The 13,481-nt window shown below is 41.8% G+C and overlaps 1 protein-coding gene across 5 annotated transcripts in view; it reads left to right on the forward strand.

Moving 5' to 3' along the window:
* Positions 1 to 13,481, forward strand: part of mgat4c (mgat4 family member C) — an 87,820-nt gene that overhangs the window by 26,123 nt on the left and 48,216 nt on the right. For 3 of the 5 annotated variants that reach the window (XM_077569595.1, XM_077569596.1, XM_077569597.1), the window contains one exon: positions 2,508 to 2,565. The exons of 1 other annotated variant lie outside the window; for it this stretch is intronic. The gene's annotated coding sequence lies outside the window, so the exon portion shown is untranslated. Of the gene's footprint in view, positions 1 to 2,507; positions 2,570 to 13,481 lie in introns of all 5 variants that reach the window. One more of the 5 variants, XM_077569598.1, reaches the window with a different exon arrangement.

Genomic DNA, 13,481 nt, shown 5'->3' on the forward strand with positions numbered 1-13,481 from the left:
GTGGTTCTGTTAGGTTTTTTTTTTTAATTAGTTTGAGTTATTTAAAAAATGCATAGTTTATTTTTAATCAGTTTCAGTATTAGTTTTTGTTTTTCCAAGAAAAATGTGTATTACTTGTGCACAATATTCAATAAACATCATGGTAAACGGAAAAAAGTAACACATTTCTTACCTAGCGATGCATTTCGGCTGAGTTGAATGAAAAAGCAGGCGAGCCATTGTAATAAAAAAAAAAATAGAAGCTTTGCACGTACCTCATTTCCTCGTTTGGTACGCACCCAAGTTTGGCTCATTTGGTGCTCACCCAAGTTAGCTTGTTAGGCGCATATCGCTGTTTGTCTTTTTATTTATTTATTTACATTTTTAGGTTTATGGGGTGAAGCTGCATGCATACCTACCCTCCCCAAAAATAAACCATAGTTTGCTAATTTGTTGTGCACCAGGATTAAATTGTTTGATGCGCGCAATGTTCACTTGTTGCGTACCAGAACGCACCTGTTTGGCTCGCACCAATGTAGATAGGTGCGCCAGGATTCATCGCAATGTGTCACATCGACCAAGTGTACCTAATAAAGTGCGTCCTTTTTTTTGTTTTGTTTTTTTGACAAGGATACCAGCAAGATAGGGAACAAAAAAAAGAAATCCCGGGGAGTGAGAAATGAGTTCCTGTGGTGCAGTAAATAGTAAAAGCAAAGAGAGAATGAAGTGCACACATTAATCCCGGAGTCAGAGCAATCTTGTAATCCACTCACTATGCTAATTGCCTGTTCTTTCTGCTGCAAAGGGGCCTTTTACAGGCCATTAAATGGCACTGAGCGCTTGACAAAGGATCACCAGCACGCGCGCACCCCCCCCATCACCACGCACCGCCGCCGCCCATCCACTCGCTCTCTATTTTACACTCAGTCAGGCTGTTGCACGCCCACACGCCGCTCTTTCAAATAAAACGGCAGAAAATAAGCGGCGCCGGGAGCCGTTGTTTATTTTTGAGATATTGTCGGCGAGGACGTGCAAATTGCGTTCCCGCTGCGATGCGAAGGCGACAAATCGTGCGTCTTGGGAAAAAAAATGCACCTTTTGATCTCTGCGCTGCTTTGTGTTGCCGGTTAATAATTTATGATATACTGAGTGCTGATGTCCGTAGACACTTGGGCAAAAACATGGCAACATCAATTTATTTTGTGTGGGGGGGAAAGGGGTGCGCCGATTCAGGCTTTTTATATATATTACTCACCGACAAGTCAGTATGTGCACAAACTCTGGTATTATTTTTTTGATAAATGGTGCACCAAACCAAGCTACAAATTACACAACTTTTTTTTTTTAAAGGGGTTTTATTGCGTATAAGGGGGAAAAAAAAGGGGGGCGGGAGCACCAAGTTTTTATTAATTTGCACTGACCCCAACTTAGTTTTTTATCTAGATGAGCTTCTCTAATCAAGCTCTTTTTTTTTTCCCAAGTACTTTTCATGATGGAAGAAGCGGTGCACCAAATCAGGTTTATTTTGGCAAGGTGCGTCAATTTATGACTTTTGTTTTTTTTCTGTCAAGTGAGCCTGTATACCAACTCTGGATGTTTTTGGAGAAATAGTGTGCCAAACCAAACTTTTTGGGTGTTTTTATTGCATCGCAGGAAAAAAGGGGGGTGCGCCAATTTCTTTTTAACTTGCATTCACCCTAACTTAATTTTCTATGGAGAGGCGCTCCCCTAAATCAAGTGTTTTTTTTTAGTACTGTTTGTGATGGAAGAGGTGGTCTATCAACTCGGGCTTCTTTTTACGAGGGGGTGCACCAAATTGGGTGTTTTTGGACAGGTTCACATGCGGAGTAGAGAGGGTGCACTAACTGGGCATCTTAAAATATATAGGTGTGGTGGAGAGGTGGTGCACCTGTGGCTTTTTGGGGAACTTTTTAGTGTGTGGTGCTCAAACTCTAGCTTTTTTAGAGGGGGTGCACCAAATCGATTTTTTTGGGGTGGGTGTTGTATGTAGGCTATAGGGGATGCACCAAATTGAGCTTTTTTTTAAAAAGTGGAGAAAAGTGGGTGGGGCAATTTAGGCTTTATTTTTGCAATTTGTATTCTTGTGTTCAGGTATATTTCTTTTGATACGATGGGTGATCTGTTATCGCCATTTTGCAGTTTTTCATCTATTGCGCATTAAATGGGGTTACCGGTAGCGTATAGGTAAAAACAACGAGGTCTTATGAGAGCGTCGCCACCCTCTCTCCGCCACCATCCATCACTGGCGATGTTCAAGTGTCAGTGCGGACGATGGCATTTGGAGCCCCCCAAAATTAACAACAAACTAAAGGCGGCCAATCGATAGATTGTGTCTGGAGAAATGATGAAGCGGCACTTCACAAGAGGGAAAATCAATGTCGCTTGCTCTCTTGTGTGCCTCCATCTTTCTTTCGCACAACTTCAGCTTGAGCTTTACTGCGCTTATGTGTGTGTGTGTGCGTGTGTGGGTAAGGCATTTAATGTTCCTTTTGTTTCTTCCCTTTTAGGCCGTAAGGACCCTCTGCCACTTTGATGTGTGAGCTCAGTGATGGCCCCGCAGTGCAAGTAAGTAAGTGTGGCGCTCTCACCGTTTATTGGCCCTCCCGTGTATCCATCAACAGCTTGCTCAGGTTTTCATGTTGGTTACGCAACTTACTGGTTGGGTAAATGTAGTTGTTACAGGTAAAACCCAACTTATGACATACAGTGGTAGTTCTTACTGGCGTTGGTGCGCCCCGCAGGAGAAGGGTGGATTGCAATGAATTGTACTATAAACAATCGGAATTGGAGTAAATCGTGTATTGGTTGCAGTGAATCATATTGTAATTAAAGTGGATCGTATTCCAACGTCAGTAAATCATATTGTGAATGGGAAAAAAAACATGACATCGTGAGTTTGAATCGTATCATAATTAGTGTGAATGGTATCGTGATGGAAGTGAATAATATTGCAACTTAAATGAATCAAATACCATGATCTAATTTGGATTGAATCGTATCATAATTGAAGTGAATTGCATCATAACTGTTGGAACTAATGTGAATTATATTGTAATTGGAGTGAAACATATGGTATTGTAACTGCGGGAAATTGTATCGCAATTCAATTGAATCGTATCGTAATTATAGTGAATTTTATAATTGGAGTGAATCCATTTGTAAATGAAGTGAATTGCATTGAAATGTATGTATCACATTGTAATTGGGAATTCCAGAGATTCGTATCATAATCGGAGTGTATCGCATCTTATTTTGCGTGAACAACAATATGTTGTAATTGTAGACATGCCGCACTATTCATTTCTCATGTTGTCACAGTCCGAAGTAGAGGAAGGTGAGGTGAGCAGTGGCTTGTCTGCATTTGACAGGACAGCTGCCCCAAAACTTGTTGATTTCAACACAGCTGGTAAAAAAAAAAAAAAGGATGGAAACTGAACGGTATTCTTGATTTTTGGCTATTTTGAAGAATTTACAAAAAGACTGTGACAGTGTCATTTTTTCTCCCCGTTTTAATTTCTCGCAGTGACAAGACTCCGAGCCTTTGAAAAATAATCCCATTATGCTTCCCGGGCATTACGTTAATAAAGTTCTCAGAACGGAAAATCAGAGCCTCTGGAGCTCGACATTAGCTCTCGAAGTGCGGTGGCCGTCCAGTTGATGACAAAAAAAGAAAGAAAGAAATAAACCAGTCTGAAGAGAAGAAATGAGTGTTGGTGGACAGCAAATTGTTATTCTGTCGCCGTGTAGAATACGGCAAGCGTCAGATTGGACATGAATATGAGAGTCATGTGACATTATTGACAGACTTAATGCATCTTGCGTCTTTAATCCTTCCACCTATCGGCATCATACTTCTTAATTGTATTCTAATTGGAGTAAATTATATTGCATCATTTTTAAGTGTACACTCTTTTAGGTCAAAAGTAACCCAATTATGGATCAAAAACGGACCGATCCACTTTATGGGTCAATCTGACCCAACTTTCTGGGTTGTTTTATACAAAATGACTTCTTCTTTTTTTTTTGCCAAATGAAGGATCTGATCAATATTTATGAGTTGTTTTACACTAAACGACCCATTTTTGGACTCAAAGTTCGGTCAAATTGACCCAAGTAGAGGATCGGTCCATTTTTGACCCATAGTGTTTTTAGAGTGTATTGTATCTGAATATAAGTACACTATATCTTAAAATTCCGCGCTCACACATGGTACAGCTGAATTTTTCAACTCAATTCTGTAACAACAGTTGAAAATCGTGACCCTGCATGGAAGTCAAACCTTCCTCTAAAACTTTACTTTGAAATCCTGACTCCTTTTAAAAGCTGAGGTCGCACATTTTGTCAGCCGAATTTTTCAACTCAATTCTGTAACAACTCTGACGAACTTTGACCCTGTATGGAAACTCTCCTTTGGAATCTTACTTTGAATGAAAGTATCTTAATGTGCACTACATCTTCATTTGAGTGTATTGCATCTTATTTGTAGCGAGCTGAAGCTGAATTGTACTGTGTGGTATCACATCTTAATTGGAGTGCATTTTAATTGGAAGTGTGTTCTATCACATTGTTAATAATTAATTGTGGTGGCGTGATATCGAAGTTCATTGTGTAGCATCGCAACATGTGCAGTCAGTCTTGTATCATAATTGAGTTGTGTCACATTCTAATTGGAGTGAATTGAAATGAGTGTGTATAGGCAAGGCACCTTTTATTTATATAGCACATTTTATACACTAGCTCAGGGGTGGCCAAGTTCGGTCCTCGAGAGCCACTATCCAGCCAGTTTTCCATGTTTCTCTCCACTAACACACCTGATTCATGATGAGGATCGTTATCAGGCGTCTGCAAAGCTCGCTGATGAGCTAATCATTAGATTCGGCTGCGCGTGTGCTTCGCGTAATTAAAAATACATTTAAAAGCATTTACAAACAAAAATAATTTGAGACATTTAAAGGCAAAGTAAAGAAATACAAGTAGCTTTCTAAAATTACAAAAAGAACATTTGATTTTAGAACTGCTTTAAAAAGACCTTAATCATAAGTATGTGGGGGGGGGGGGGGGCATTTTTGAACCTGTGTTTTTAAAAGGATTTCCACTTTTGGTTGACTTCACTTCAGCAGTTTATTCCATTTGTGTGCAGCATAACAGCTAAAAGCTGATTCACCATGTTTGTTTTGAACTTTCCTATTGATTTGACCATATATCGTATCGTAATGGATGAATCATAAAATCATAAATGGAGGAAAACGTCATTTTACATCAGAATTGGAATAAATCCAAACTTATTATAACAAAACGTATTTAACTCATTCACTGAAGCCATTCCCTTCGCTCCCGGCTGTTTTACTGGATTTTGACCGATTTTGCAAGGCCCACAGAATATTTTGTTCTATTGCTATAAAAACATGAAACCTACCAAAAGAAAGATTAAAGTCTCTTCTTTCATCAGGAGAAAAAAATATATTTCTATCTGTTAACGTTTTGCAGCAATGAGCATTATAATATAGCTAAGTTGCATCATTATTCACAAATCTATTTAGAATTGTAAGTAAATTAGCTTTTTTTCAACATGGCTCTGGTTTGCTCTGCTGCCACCTAATGGCCGTTTGTGTAATAGCTACCATTTCTTTGACCGTTCTTTGCAGTTGAGAGGCTGCATCAAAGCCTTCTGTATGCTCTAGCAATAATAATTTTTTTTTAAAAAAAAAAACGTATAAATATGTCTTTGGGTCACTTAAAATATTAAAAATTGAATAGAAAATAGCAAATTAGTTCATCGGAGTGGTTCGTATCGCATTGTAATTAGAATTATTAGAATGGCTAAAAAAAAAAGAAGAAAAAGGAAAAGAAGTCTCGATTTGAAGGAGCTTTTGACGTCATTGACCTTCAAAGATCGTCCACGGGGACAGCGAGCGTGTTGCGTTTGTTCGACAACCTATCCGGATAAAAAGGATTCAAGCAGCGCGTCTCCTGCTTCCACCGTCCACCGTCTCCGTCACGCTGAGGTGAATCCGCAGTAGTCCGACGCCTCCACACCTCCTCCGGAGATGAAAGATGAGTCCGCCTCAGCGGAGGTACCTCGCTGGAGAGCTCCCGTGACGCTTTTGGCCTTTTGTCACCGAGCAAAGAAGCAAACTAGTGCGTCCAAACTTCCTGATGTTGAACCGCAGAAGCAGGTGAATTCTGGGTCAGCACTCCGGCCTCAGAGCTCCACCAGGATAAAGAGCTCTGACCTAATTAGCTGACTTTGTTAAGTAAAAGTGCACAGAGCCCAACACCCCCAATACCCCCCCCCCTTGTGTTTTGCCTCTACGACGTGATTACAGCTTTAATGAGCTGCTGGGAAACTGTTTGTATCCTGACACTGTATGCAGTAAAGCAGCTGTTCTTGAGCTTACATTTGAAGTACTTGACCAACATTACGAAATAGTCAGACAAAGGTTTTATCCCCAGAAAGTGTATTTCTTATCGTGAACTGTAAAACCACATGCTTATGATGTCTATTAAATCATGATCTGTGTTTTTGTTGATCTGGTTTTGACTGGGTCTCTTTTCTCACGTCTTGTTGGGTTTTTCTGTGCACCTGTTCTCGTCAGCCTGGTTCCTCGTATCTTCCAATCAGCTCCCTCTGCCATTTGTGTCTTGTCCAAGTGTTACTCGTCAGTTTGCTTGTACACTGTAAAAAATGTATGACTATTATCTACATAAATAAATGGAGGCAACAAAGTGACAAATGATACAATTGAATAGATTTTAATTACTTCAACTTTGATAAAAAAAAAACATTTGATTTCACTAAGTATTTTTAAACACAACTATTAAATACAAACTAATGAAGTCACTGGTTGAAATATTTGGGATTGACTAATAGTATAGTGCAGAAGGATTTGAATCCAAATAAATTTTACATAGCAAACTGATTAAAACTTGCTACCTATCTGAAAAAAAAAACATTACAGTATTTAGAATAACTGAGTCATTTAGATTTATATTCACCAATAAATTAGGTGGAAATAATTTATATGTACCAATTAACTTGATCAAATTATTAATTTATTTGTATTTAATATAAATCCCCTAAATATTTACTTGATATTTTTAAATTTACTGATAGGTTTGGTGCAGGGCTGGACTGGCCATCTGGCATTCGGGGCAGATGCCCGGTGGGCCGGTGTTTTTTTTTTGGGGGGGCTCATGCAGTGCTTTTTAATGTGTTATTTTCCTACATTTCAGCCCAAGAGACTGGCCTACAATTTGGAGGGACTTGCCCATTAATCCATTTTGAACATAGACAACAAACTGAGCCAACATCAGTTAATATCAGTGGCAGAACAATGAGTTAGATAGGTGGGCTGGGCCGGGCCGGTGGGCTGGGCCGGGCCGGTGGGCATAAGTCAAAAATGCCAGGGCTGATTTTTTTTTTTGTGCCAGTCTAGCCCTGGTTAGGTGAAATTAATTAATAATTATCAAAAAGAAATTGATTTACATTTCCTAAATATTTAGTTGATATTTATTTAAATATACTACTAAGTTAGGCAAAACTGATTATATATGATAATTGTCTCAAAGAAATTGACTACTATTTACTAAATGTTTGGATATATGGAGTTACATTTACTAATTCATCTGGTGGAATTAATTTCTTTGTCTGGTCACACTTACACTTACATTTGATACCAAATTTTGCAATGCAATGGACCATAGACTGGATGCCAATGAACCATCCAGGATTTATCACAATGGTGACCCCTGGTGGAGGCTGGTGTCTGTGGATCTCACCTTCCTTCCTTTCCTCAGTCTCTCCTTTGGTCTCTTGAGGTCTCCCTGATTTGTTGGAATTTGGATGTTTCTGGGGTTTGGTGAAGGACTCTGGTTGGTGGCCCGGTGGGTGGTGGGTGGTGGATTTCACTTTCCTTTCTTTTCTTTGGTCCTTCCTCGGGTCTCCTGACGGCCTCACGACTCTGGCTGGAAGTGTTCGGTTTAGGTGAACGGTATGGGATTTTTTAATAGGTTTTAGGTGAATTAATGAATACACACTCACATGCACATACACGTACTCACCCACATACAAAATAAAAATTAATAATAAAAATATATATATTAAAAAAAAAGAGAGCAATGATGATGACATGTCAATACTGAGCTCTCCAGAAAAAAAACAAAAAAAACAATGGTCACCCCTGATTGATTGCTAATTATTCATCCTAGGCTGGTTGGCAGTTAGTCACCCCATATTTCTTCTTTTGCTAAAAGCCCCTGACTCCAATCTTAACCTATTTTAAACCTGGAGTTGCAGTTAAGAGAAAAACTGGAGGGCCAAACCTCGTCGGTGCACCCAAACCTGCCTGGCTCAGGACTGTCCCGAAAAGACTAGATGAGACTAAACGGTGTAAGAACCGGGGTTTGGCCACTCCACCATTTTGTGACTGTAGACATCTGATCTCTCTTTTTTTTTTTTTCCTGGAGAGCTCAGTATTGTTCATTTGGTAATTTTACCGATTTGACATGTCATCATCATTGCTCTCTCTTTTTTTTTTTTTTGTATGTGTATGTGTGTGTGTGCATGCATGCGAGTGTGTGTGTGTATTCATTAGTTGACCTAAAACCTAAAAATCCCATACCGTTCACCTAAATCAAACACTTCCAGCCAGAGTCGTGAGGCCGTCAGGAGACCCGAGGAAGGACCAAAGGACATCTGATCTCTAACTGTCCTCCACAATGGAACTTGGCGAAACCACAAACCAATGCTGTGTAACTCTAACTCTCTTTCACCGCCAGTCACTCACCTTTGACTGATTCCCAGACAAACACCCCGAATTGGTCGTCACTCAGCAACCTTTGCTGATGGCCAGTTTGTCATCCCGGATTCACTGGTTGCCAATCATAAGGGATTGGTCACCAGTTGATGTAGCTGAATTGGTTCGCCGGGTTTACTTTCATTGTTTGCCAGACAATCACCTTAAACCGGCCACCAGCCAATCACAAGAAACAGAACAGGAGACTTAAAGCTCCAACGTGTTGAAAGCTCGATTCGCAACCTCATCCTTCCCACCAGCCGGCTTTGCCTTGCCTGCTTTTGTGCTTCTTCCTCTGAGGCTAATCACGCCGCAGCCAGATGATCAATGGCGCCTTCCACGGCCAAACGCTCCGGCGGACTTAAACAAGCCGCCTGTCACCACACAAAGATTTTCTGCCGTTGATGGCCAAGGATTTTCTTTGACTTGAGCGCCTCGCTGCAGATGTTCGTTCCCACGCAAATCTCTGGCCAGGAGAGAAAACGCAGGGAAACATCTTTTGATCTTTTGGCATTTCTTTGCTTTAGCAAGAATCCTGTTGGGGTTTGAGGGCTTAGTTTTCTGTGTCGCAGGAAGAACCCTATTGATATTGACAGAAATGTATTGACATCTTTATAGCGGGTCATCTTTTTTCAAATCCCCAGGAATGATTGTTCGATGTCAGCGCATGAACCTTATTCATTTTGATAATTGATGAATTGAATAACAGACACAAGGCAAGAACCACCAATGTCCATTGTTACCCATACAGTGTAAAAGTCACAAGTTCCTGGTGGGTGGTGTCTGGTCGGTGCTGGATTTCACTTTCCTTTCTTTTCTTTGGTCCTTCTTCGGGTCTCCTGACGGCCTCACAACTCTGGCTGGAAGTGTTCGGTGTAGGTGAACGGTATGGGATTTTTTTTAATAGGTTTTAGGTGAACTAATGAATACACACACACTCGCACGCACGCACACACACACATACTCACCCACATACAAAAAATAAAAAAGGAGAGCAATGATGATGACATGTCAAATCGGTAAAATTACCGAATGAACAATACTGAGCTTTCCAGAAAAAAAAGAAAAAAAAGTAAAAGTCACAAGTTACAACCTTTGCAAACCTTTATTCTCTACCCTATACTGTATGTCCATCATTTAGTACTACACCGTTCTCAATCTTTTATTTACTTATACTACTTATACTCTCAATCTTTTATTTACTTATACTACTTATACATAAACCTAAAACATCCCTAACACTAAAGCCCTGACCCAAACATTAACATTAGTACAGGGCAAGCCCGCCATCAATTTGCCACGATATTTGTCCCGATTAGTTTTAAACAATTGTCCTGACTAGTTTTAAACAATCGGTGTCTGGGGGGAAAACGCCACATGAATTCAAGAGACGCCTCTATTCTTCTTCTTCCATTATCCTGGCATAAATTAAATCAATTTCGCACAGGAGCACCAAGCAGCACCTTGGGAAAACCTATCAGGTAGGAAGAGCGAGCTGGAGGACTCGCAGCAAACCTTTAATGATGACTTAACAGCAGGTGCAAAAAAAAAAAATACAATAAAATAAACCAACGTGACTCTTTTCTTTATCTCCGAGATGAAATCCTCTGCAGCCGGAAACGTGCGAGGAGAAACGTGCATGTGCGCAGGCGGGGAGGCGAGAGGAAATGTAAACGAGCAAGGAAGAGCGTGTAGGGAGGAGTTGTGACAGCCGGCTTGTCAAAAGTCTACCATGAATATTGCACCACACTTCACACTCTGAACACACGGACACACACACACACACATGAACAGCGAAGAAGACGACTACTGAGGTGGATGGATGGATGGTGAGTGGATGGATGGATGGATGGATGGATGGAGCGAGGCATGTGAATGGATCAATGAACAGACAGACAGTTGGATGGATGGTGTGGATGAAAAACTGGATTATATGGCTGGATGGCTGGATGGATGATTTCATGGTGGATGCATGTGAATGGATCAATGAACAGACAGATGGATGGATGGTGGGTGGGTCGAGTGAGGCATGTGAATGGATCAATGAACAGACAGACAGACAGTTGGATGGAGGATGTGGATGAATAACTGGATTATCTGGCTGGATGGATGATTTCATGGTGGATGCATGTGAATGGATCAATGAACAGACAGACAGGCGGATGGATGGATGGTGAGTTGGTGGATGGATAGATGGATGGATGGAAGGATGGAGCGAGTCATGTGAATGGATCAATGAACAGACAGACAGTTGGATGGATGGTGTGGATGAATAACTGGATTATATGGATGGATGGATGATTTCATGGTGGATGCATGGGTAGATGTGAATGGATCAATGAACAGATGGATGGATGGTGGGTGGATGGATGGATGGATGGAGCGAGGCATGTGAATGGATCAATGAACAGACAGACAGACAGTTGGATGGATGATGTGGATGGATGGACGGAGTGAGGGATGTGAATGGATCAATGAACAGACAGATGGATGGATGGATGGTGGGTGGATGGATGGATGGATGGATGGAGCGAGGCATGTGAATGGATCAATGAACAGATAGATGGATGAATGGATGGTGGGTGGATGGATGGATAGATGGAGCGAGGCATGTGAATGGATCAATGAACAGACAGACAGACAGTTGGATGGATGATGTGGATGGATGGACGGAGTGAGGGATGTGAATGGATCAATGAACAGACAGAGAGTTGGATGGATGGATGGATAGATGGAGCGAGGCATGTGAATGGATCAATGAACAGACAGACAGACAGTTGGATGGATGATGTGGATGGATGGACGGAGTGAGGGATGTGAATGGATCAATGAACAGACAGACAGTTGGATGGATGGATGTGAAGGGATCAATTAAAAGACAGATGGAAAGTTGGATGGATGATGTGGATGAATAACTGGATTATATGGATGGATGGATGATTTCATGGTGGATGCATGTGAATGGATCAATGAACAGACAGACAGATGGATGGATGGTCGGTGGGTGGATGGATGGATGGATGGATGGATGGAGTGAGGGATGTGAATGGATCAATGAACAGACAGAAGGATGGATGGATGGATGGATGGATGGAGCGAGGCATGTGAATGAATCAATGAACAGACAGACAGTTGGATGGATGATGTGGATGGATGGATGGTTAGAATAATGGATGCACGAACGGATGCATGGTTGCTTGGATGTCGATGAGAAGGTGGTTTAACGATTGGATGAACGATGCGGTCTCCTCACAAACAGGCACTAGTTGCGTTAAGCACCCTCACATTGCATCATGCAAGAGGTTCTGTGCCCTCTTCAAAAATATGACATTCCTCAACACGGCCATTTTGATATCCGCACAAGATTGCAATCCACCTTGCAAATGCCCCCACATGGCCGCCACCTCGGGCAGACGTGCCGCCCGCACGCTTCCCTGGGGCCGCCTGCCTACAGAGCCAACAAGCAGCCCTGGAGGGAGATCGTCACGCCGACCTGATTTCCTTCTCCTCTCTTCCATCTCGCTCTCACCTCAGATTGTTTGGGGGCCATTTTGTGGCGAGGACGCCGCGGTTACAGTCCACTGGCTTGAGCGTTGCCATTTTTCATGATTTTGTCCAATTAATTTGGCGCATAATTGCCTTCTTGATGATGCGTGACACCGTCATGAATACTCATCAAACTGCACCCGTTCGTTATCCCTTACCAGGAAATGTCATCCGTCCATTTTCTGTAGCGTTTATCCTATGTAGAACCAAGACCAGGACTCCATATGACTTAGATGAGCTAAAGGCACACTACACACCGGATTGGTTGCCTTTCAAACAACTTTTACAAGTCGTAAGTCGATCTCCCCTAGATTTATCATAATGGATTGGTTGCCCGTCAGTTATCCTGGATTGTTCACTCTGGAGAGTTTCCGGTCAATCACCTTGGACTGCCTCGGTCTATAACTAAATCAACCCCCCCCCCCAAAAAAATGATGCTGCATAATTGCCTGTCAGATAATGAATTGGGGTCTACTGGTGGAGTTGGGCGCATACATCCGCTCCCCTGGCAGCCGCCTGCCGTATCGATGGTGCCACTAATGAGGGCAATAATGAGAGTTGCTTTAGCACCGTGCTTGATGCCACCAACAATGGGAACATCTGTGTCGCAATATCGCACGTACTTCATCTCCCGCGCTGAAAGATAAACCACCATTGTAGTCGTCCTTTACTATTCCTCAAGGTCAAATCTACTCCCCAAAGGGATCATTATTGGAATCCCAGTTGCCTTTTCCGCATGCTAATCAGGTACAGGTGTATCCTGGGGTGTAAAAGTAAAGGGTACCAACTCAGTCAAAAGACACTGACTGTGGATGTAGAAATTTGACTTTTATTCTCAGTGAGTAGAATGTTCGAACTAGAAAAACCGTATTGTAATTATGGGGTCTGTTACCATAAATCCATACCAAATAGGGGTGTGAATTGCCTAGTACCTGCCGATTCGATTCGTCCATCCATCCATCCATCCATCCATCCATCCATCCATCCATCCATCTTCTTAACCGCTTGTCCTCACAAGGGTTGCTGGAGCCTATCCCAGCTGGCTTCGGGCAGTAGGCGGGGTACACCCTGAACCGGTTGCCAGTAAATTGAATCGTATCACCTATCACGATTCATATGTCACGATTCGATTCAATACCG

This window comes from Vanacampus margaritifer, chromosome 6 (assembly GCF_051991255.1).
Source record: "Vanacampus margaritifer isolate UIUO_Vmar chromosome 6, RoL_Vmar_1.0, whole genome shotgun sequence".
Taxonomy (NCBI): Eukaryota; Metazoa; Chordata; class Actinopteri; order Syngnathiformes; family Syngnathidae; genus Vanacampus; species Vanacampus margaritifer.